We start from the raw sequence: 8886 nt of genomic DNA, 5'->3' as shown, positions 1-8886 counted from the left end.
ACACTTGTAACCAGCACTTGGGGCTGAAGCAGGAGAATTATAAATCCAAGGCTAACCTAGGGTACAGATTGATTCAAGGCTAACCTGCACTACATAAAGAGATCTTTTCTCAAAAACTAAATGAAACTAAAAGTTTAAACTGAGTGTGATGGCACACACCTTTAATCCCAGCATGTGAGTGGGGGAAGCAGAAGAATTACTCTGAGTTTGAGGTCAGTCTTGGCTATGTAGTGAGCTCAGAGCCAGCCTGAACTACGTGCTAGCAAGGCCCCATCTCAAAGAAAAAGAAAATAAAGAAAAACTAATCTAGATCTGAGAATCAGTGGCAGAGCACTTGTCCAGCACACACAATGCCCTTCGTTTTAACCTAGATCCACCCCAAAAGAGGGGTTGGGGAGATTAATGATGGCTTTTTTTAAAAAATGGAATAAATATTATACTCTATAGCATGGCCCATGGAGTCTTTTATAACCTCAGCGCTCCTAGAACTTCTAGCTGTCTACTTGCTTTCCCTTATCTCACACTTTATGCTGTATTCAGGCAAGAGTTCCATAAATTTGTCAGTTTTCAATGTTCTATTTGTTCTCTCTTATCTCGGTACCTTCTTATATGATCTATCTTATTAAAACACTTACTTCTTTATGCTTTCCACTCAGCTTCTGTGTCTCAGCTTAGAAGCCCATTACTCCAAAAAGTGTTCTCTAAATAATTTGCTTCTGGGTTAGGTGTGTTTACCATATGCTACCACATAAGCCTATATATCAAACTACATTTTATTAAAATTTCTTATTTAACTGCCTCACTCTACAGCCTATAATCAGACATCTCTAGGACAAGGGATCATATCTTTCTTACTCCCCACCATAGCCTCAGAGCCAAGCATAACATTTAATACAGAATTAGTGTGCAGTAAACATGTGCATGATAAATGAGTACATGCCTGATGAAAGAAAGAATAAATAAGACAGAATTTGAGTTGAATATTATGGTCTCCAAATCCTATTTGAGAAAAAAATGTGTCTGTAAACTTCAACTTTGAAAAGATGACTTAGGTAAGGTTTTTCAGTTGCCAAGCTGACTTCAACTGTCCCTGACAGTTTCACTAAAAAACAAGTCTGTTTTCCAAAGGAATGTATGTACATCATTCCAATTGTTTGTTTGTCAAAGTGTCTCATTATAACTGACGTAGTCCTGTTCCTGTAAGAATCTAATCTCTGAAATCACTTGAATGACATTGTTTTAGAACAGTAAATCTTTATGTTAGTATCTGAAAGCATGGAAGACTCTTACAAGAACTTCAGAGATGACCGAATGCTAATATTGCTTAAGCTCTTCAATTTAATTGAAAGGAAAGGAGTACTGCCAAGGTCATTCCTAGAAGCTATCATTACCCTGATTCTATTACCCTGAGAAGGACCAAAAAATAAATAAAATAAAAAAAACAGAAAAGAAAAGAAAATCACAGGCCAATCATTTTAATGAATATAGACACAAAAATCTTCAACTAAATATTGCCCAAAAGAATGTGATACATCACCAAAAAGATCACACATCATGATTAAGAAGCCTTCATCCCAGGGATGCAAGGATGGTTCAACATACAAAAATAAGTAAATGTAAATAAATAATAAAGGTAAAAAAAACTACATGATCATCTCAATAAAAGAAGAAAAAGCCTTTGGCAAAGTCTAATATCTATTCATAATAAAAATTTAAAGAAAATAGGTATAGAAAGACATATCAATCTGATAAAATACATTTGTATTACCAATAACATATTAAATGGGGAAAAGTCCAAAGCTTTCCCTATAAAATCAGAAGCAAGCCAAGTATGTCCATTATCACCGCTCCTGTTCAATATAGTACTCACAACATTAGCCAGAGAAATCAGGGAAGAGAAAGACAAAGGGGATATATATAAGAGAGGAAGAAATAATGATAATTACTATTATTTGCAGATATGATCCCATACATAGATGACCAAAATATTTCAACAGAAGAATCCTATAATTGATAAGCAAATTCAGGACTATAGCAAGATGCAAAATCAACACAAAAATAATGTTTCTGTACACCAAAAATGAACTCGCCAAGAAAGAAATCAGGAAAAAATAGTTTGTTACTCTTATCATTGCTGAGACAAAATACCTCACAACCAAAATTAGAGGAAATGTTTATTTAGCTCACAGTTTATAGAGGTTTCAGTTCATAATAGGCTGGGTCCAAAGCAGGGTGGCATCACAGAGGATAAACAGTTCATAGTGGTCAGAAGGTAGCAACACAATAAGGGATGACCACAGCTCTTTCTCTCCCTTATAGCTTGTCCAGACTATGTAAGGAGAGTAGCACTCACTCTCCAATGCCCTTGACCCTAGTATTGCACCATGAGTCAATTCCAACCTCACACGCTCTAGATCCGGCCACCTCTGAAAAAGCCTCACCTACAACCACATGAGGCTTTAGGGGGACATCTAGTCTCAAAACATAACATTCAACCCCTGGCCCACAAAGATCATGCATGTCTCTTTACCCAAAAGGCATTTAGTCCATCTCCAAGAGTTGTCAAAGACATAACCATTTCTGCACTGTTGAAAAGTCCAAGTCCAAAATCTCTTCCGAAATTTAAGGCAAACTCTTATCTGCAAGCCCCTGTACAAATGTTAAACACTTCCAACATTCCATGGTACAAGATAAACATTCCTATTTCAAAAGTTACAAACAGGGGAATAACAAGCAACAGGAACAAAGCAAAACCAAAATCCAGCAGGGCAAACATTAGACGCCACAGTTCCACCCAGAATCCCCAGCAATGTGTGGCAAATTGTAAACTCCAAATGGCTTGGGTGGCTCCTCCTCTATGGCACTGTGATTGTAGCCCCCATGGCTTCTCTCTGGGGCTGGCTCTACTCCCTCCTTGCAGTTTTCCTCAGACGATCCATGTTCCTGGCTTTTCCAAACTTCTGGAGTCTCCATTGCACCTTTGGCTTTACAAGCACAGCTTCACACTCTGCTCTCTCAGTGACACACTGCCTCGCCTCCCAGGCCTTCTTCTGAAATCTGGATGGAACCCTTCCTAAACCCCAAAATCTCGCATTCTGCATGCACCCAAAACCAGCCCCATGTGGATGATGCCAAGGTCTGCCACCAGCTGGAGTACTAGCCAGGCTTCCTTCTCTCTTGGCTTTAGGAGTCAAGTGCCTATGAACCAAATTCTGAGGAAAAACTTCCCCAGGCTACTGCCGTTCTAGAACATGATGCTCTAGTGCTATCTTCTCAAAGCAAAGTCTTTCACCTTTGCAACTCTGAGGTTGCAGAGGCTGGAGCTCTGTTGATTCTTCTGATGTCCTTAGGCCATCTTTTCTGTTGTCTTCTTCTGAAATACTTGATTTTTTTTCTTGTTAGTCTTTTCAGTGACCAATTTCCTCTTTGTTCCATCTTTGTAGGCACAAATTTCATTAGAGCTTCCTTTCTGGCTAAACTCAAAATATTTTAAATCATTCTCCTGGGCTCTGCTCTTGCTTCTCAACATAAATCTGGCTAAAATCCCTCAACAGTATCCATGCCACCACACCAATATGAGACTGCCTTGATATTTCTTCTGTCAGAGTCCAACTTTTACCGCAGTCCTTCTTTTCTCAGAGACCTGGTCTTTACCAGCAGAATTTCTATCAGCATTCTGTTCTTCTGAGCTCAGATAAAAACGTCCCATCAAGTACAGCCTCAGACATTCCAGCTTTATTTTTTCAGCTGTCATCTCTAAACCTTTCCTAATCCTTCTCCTTCCCACATGCCAACTCCAAAACCACATGATTAGGTACAGTCACAGCAATGAGCTGACGTTTGTGGTACCAAATTCTGTCTTAGTTACTTTTCTCATTGCTTAGACAAAATACCTGGCACCCAAATTAAGGGAGCAATGTGTTCTTTACACACAATAAAGTATCACTCTGCTATAAAGGATAAATTTGAGTCATTTGTAGGAAAAAGGGATCCAACTTGAGACTATAATGTTAAGAGAAGTACTGCATTGTTTCTCTTATATGAGAAACTTAAAGTATAAGTAAATCAAATAGAAAAATAAAAGATAGCTAATAGGAAACAGGGGGATATGTTTTGCAAATGAAAAGAGGACCAAGACAGGGAGGGAGGGCAAAGGAGGGTATATTAGTTTCTTTTTCTCATTACTTAGTCAAAATACCTGACAACCAAAGCTAAAGGAGGAAAGGTTTATTTTGGTTCACAGTCTGCAGAGGTTTTAGTTCAGAGTTAGCTGGCTGCAAGGCCAGGTGGCATGGCAGTGGGGCATGGAGTAGGAGAAACAGTTCATGGATGGCAGAAGACAGAAACCAGAAAGGCAAAAAACAACAAATAGCATCACTTTTTCTGTTATACAGGATGTCTGGTCTTAGGGTGATTTGCCAAACCAATCAGTGGCCTAATTTTTAACTTCCAGAGAACTGTGGCTGGCTTAACCACCTCCTGGTCGAAGTGGTCATACCCAAAATATAAATAATTTAAAGACCAAAATAAAATGTAACAGGAAACAAGGAAATAAATCTTTTGCAAAAGGAATGGTGACCAATAGATGGAGGGAGTGGGAGTTTGAGGAAGGGAGGAGGATTAAAAAATAATTAAAATGTATTATGTATGCATAGCAACTCTCCATGATGAATATAATCATTATTTATGGCCTACATGCACCCATTAAAATAAAAATTTAAAAGACAACTAAAAAATACTTTTCTCCCCCAAATGACAGCTTAGTTTGTGAAATTAAACTTCATATTGAAGGTTAAACTACAGTTCTTATTCGATGACAAACCCTTGTGTGATTCAGAGTGGGCTATTTCCTTTCTTTAGGCCCCAGTCTTTTCACTTATAAAATGAGTTCCTTGTATTAGTTGGTTGTTGAGTTCCCTTCCAGTTCTGAAACCCCACAGTTCTATGACTCAGGCTTTTAAATTACACCCCACAAGCATCCAGAAGGCATATGCAAGTGTCTGAACACAATTTACAGCCCATCTATGTTTACATGATTGACATTATTGCAAGTTCTCCCTTTGGGAAGACAAAATCTGTGTAGTTTCAAACCTCGATTTTATTTTTACATGCAGGAATTAGAGACATTCTTATAATACAACTACTCTTCTGTGAAATGTGGGTAGCAGAGGGTGGGTCTTTCTCAGCTGTTCTTTCCCAAACAATTTATTTTAATTATAGTACTTGTCTTGCAAGTTGTTAATCTGGTAACTAGAAAAGACAGTGGATAGAGTGTTGAAGTAGGGAGAATAATACCTCTCCTAAAGAACTTATGCCATAACCTCTGAATATGTTACATTACATGACAAAGGGAGAATTAAGTTTGCAGGTGGAATAAAGATTGTTAATCACCTGACTTTAAAACAAGATTACCCTGGGTCCAACATCGTCACAAGGTCATTAAAATATAAGAGGGAAACAGGGCAGGAAATCAGAATGATGAATTTTGATAATTTGACTAACTATTGCTAGCTTTGACAATGGAGGAAGGGGGCCATGAGCTAGGGATAATATACACGTGTTATTTAAGCACCCAAGTTTTTGCTAATTTGTGATAGCAGTAATAGAAAATTGGTTGCAGAAGTCAACAACTCTGAATCCTGCTATCACCACATATTAGGTGTGTGATATTTGACAAGTTTCATTGTCTAATACTTAGAGTTCTCATCTTTAAAATGAATGTAAAAGTCACCTTGCTTGCTAACATCATGGGCAGCCCTGAGGTACAAATGCTACATAAACGAAAGAGTGAATAGTTCAATAAAACAAACACATAAGTGGAAAGAGGAGCAAGACACCAGGAAAAATATCTGCCACATATATAACAGAGAAGGAGTTACTATCCAGGATATATGTGAAAAAGATAATCTAATGAAAAACTATGAAAGAGTAAAAAAAAAGAAAACCAACATGTACAATATACACATGGAAAAATGTTCAGATTCAGTAGTAATTATGGAAATGCAAATTAAAAGTCAGAGCAACAAAAGAGATATTTTCACTAGCTGTCTACATTAACTAACATATTTAAAATTCTAGAAATTGATAGAAATGTGAAGAAGCAAGCCTTCTCATATTCTGCAATACTATACATTGGTAGAATTATTATGGAAAGTAGTTCATTAATGTGTAGTAATATTTGAATTACATATACTGTGTACATTACAGCAATTTTTGCTCCTAAGTATTCACAAAACTTGGCACAAGTGGACATGATGTTCATTTATAGTATTGTGTATGTAGTGATAACACTGAACAAATAAAATATATTAGCACAACATCATGGAATATTATGCAACATTGAAAAATCAGACAAGAAAGCTCAGACAGATTGGTGGATGAGTAGAAGATTTCATAGATTGATAGATGTGGTAAAACAAATATAGTGAAATATTAATAGTAGAATCTATATCATAAGTATATGAATTGTCTCTATAAGAATTTTTTGCATTTCCTTTTGTTTGAAATTTTTTTTTCAGCTTTAATTGAGTTTATTGGTACATTTTAGGGATACAGTGCAGTTACATTAATTGTTGGGAATTTGTACCTCGACATGACATATCTTGGTTTTCAAAATGAAATAGTAAAGAAAAAAACAATTCACTAGGTGAAGAAAACAACACCAACAACAAGAATGAATCAGATTTGTGTTACAAGTATATATGTGTGTGTGTGTGCGTGTGTGTGTGTATATTCACATACATTTATGACAGTCTGGAGCATGCACAAAATAATATAGCACTTATGTTAAAAATCACGCTAATATATCAATACCATGCATTTCCTTTAAGTAAAACATAGCATTTTATATGTGCAAAACAATATATATAACTGCATAATTCCATATTGTGTCATAGAAAATATGTCATTTATATGAAACACATACATATGCTCAAACATAGAGGCAATCTAGTAAAATTCTAAGATGAATCTACATGTGTAATGTGTTTATACTAGGATTGAGGTGAGAGTCAAAGAAGACATTGTCTAATTTTTAAAATTTTAATATTATAAAAAATAGTGTTTTTAAAAATTACTTTAAAATACATTTTAAATTATATTACAATTGTCTGGGTGTGGCAGCACAGTCCTATAATCCCAGCTACTTGAGAAGCTGAGCAGGAGGATGGCAAGCTCAAGGCCAAGTCAGCTAACTCAGCATAACCCTGTCTCCAAATAAAAATAAAAGGACTGGTGATGTCTGAGAGTAAACCCTGGCTTCAACCTCCACTATAGCAAATATTACATGTTAAAATTACACATTATATATTTAACATAATATATGTAAAATTACATATCCCCATTAAGAACCCAAGCTATCTGGCAGGCATGATCTATGAATAATTACTGATTCTTATCAACAAGCCTACCCAGAAGAATTTCACTTCTCCTGTGGCCTAACCTTTGGTCTCTAGCCCTCAGAAAACAAATACTCCTCCCCTTTACTCCTAGTCAAACCTATGATGTAATTAAGTATTTAGACCCCAGAGATTGTCAGTCTGCAATGGGATCTTTCAATTCTACTTTAATTCTGCTAATCCACATTCTTCTCATCCTTCAAGAAAAGAGTCCCACTTCGTCACTTTATGTGGGAAGTCTTCTCTGACTTCTGTTTTCATTAATTACTTCCATGTCCAGTTTCTTAAAGAAATTTTATTTTATTTATTTATTTGTTTAGGTACCAGGGGGGTCCTTATGCTGCTGAGGTATGCGGCAGAATAACTGAGCTAAATCCCTAGCCCATAGCAATTTTATTTTGAGACAGGGTTTCACTATGTTGGCCAGGCTGGTCTTGAATCCTTCCCAAGGAGCTGTAACTGTAGGCACACACACGGCTGACTGGCTTCCTACAGCACATTTTTGTTTGTGGTACTGTGGGTATAACGCAGTATCTCACACATGCTGGGCAAATTTTCTGCCATTGAGCTACACCCTAAGCCCTCTAGAACATTTTTTAGTATTAAACAGAATAGTTTTTAGTCTAATGAAGTTCCATACTGCTTTCTAATAATTCATGGGGGAAATTTTGTCTTTGGTGTGAGAGTAGCCTAACGGAGCTGTTTAATTCTTCCTACTCACCAGAAATGAGCCATAGGACTCACAGCAGGTATTATATCCAGATGTGTCCCCCCAAAGCCTTATGTGCTCAAAAGTGGGGTTTTTTGGATGTGACTGGATCATAGATATGTGATACTAAATTAGTCCATTGATTGATTTAGCAATAGTTCTGGGTGTGAGTGATGGACTTACTGAAGAGGGAAGACCCACCCTGGATGTAGGTGGCACCAACGAATTGGCTGGTAGCTTAGATAGAATAAAAAGTGGGGAAAAAGGACAACTTGCTGCCCCCTGCCTGCCATACCATAAGCTGGTTCTTCTCTGCTATGCCCCACAGCCATGCCACCCTGCCTTGGAGCAAGTTGACTATGGACTGAAAGCTCTGCAAACTGTGAGCTAAACTAAATCTTTCCATCTTTAACTTGTGGACATGAGTATTTTGTCCCAGCAATGAGAAAGTAACTAAGACAGCAGGTCTTCTTTCCTTCCTTTCTTTGACAGAAAGTAGAGCCGTGATCATTGCAGATACACTGAAGTCTGATTTCCAAGACCAGTGTGAATGAAAATATGAAGATTTACTGGGTTTATTATTGGGCTCTCATACATCATGTTCTGCTGATAATACATATAGCTTGCATGGGTGCATTAAAGAATAATAATGCAGCAGCAACAGAACTTTGCTGTTTTCTGGATATTATTCTTTTCTTTGTTTTTTTTTTTAATGGAATGTGCTGAATGTCTATAATTTTGTTCAGATGACTGCAGAACCTGCAAAAGCTGTTGCTGCTA

At 37.0% G+C, this 8886-nt stretch overlaps 1 protein-coding gene across 1 annotated transcript in view; it reads right to left on the bottom strand.

The window, feature by feature from the left end:
• Window positions 1–8886, bottom strand: part of Heph (hephaestin) — a 153511-nt gene that overhangs the window by 90274 nt on the left and 54351 nt on the right. The window lies entirely within an intron of this gene.

Source organism: Fukomys damarensis, unplaced genomic scaffold, assembly GCF_012274545.1.
Source record: "Fukomys damarensis isolate Sample0158 unplaced genomic scaffold, DMR_v1.0_HiC HiC_scaffold_39, whole genome shotgun sequence".
Lineage (NCBI taxonomy): Eukaryota > Metazoa > Chordata > Mammalia > Rodentia > Bathyergidae > Fukomys > Fukomys damarensis.
This window is presented reverse-complemented; position numbering and strand designations above follow the sequence as displayed.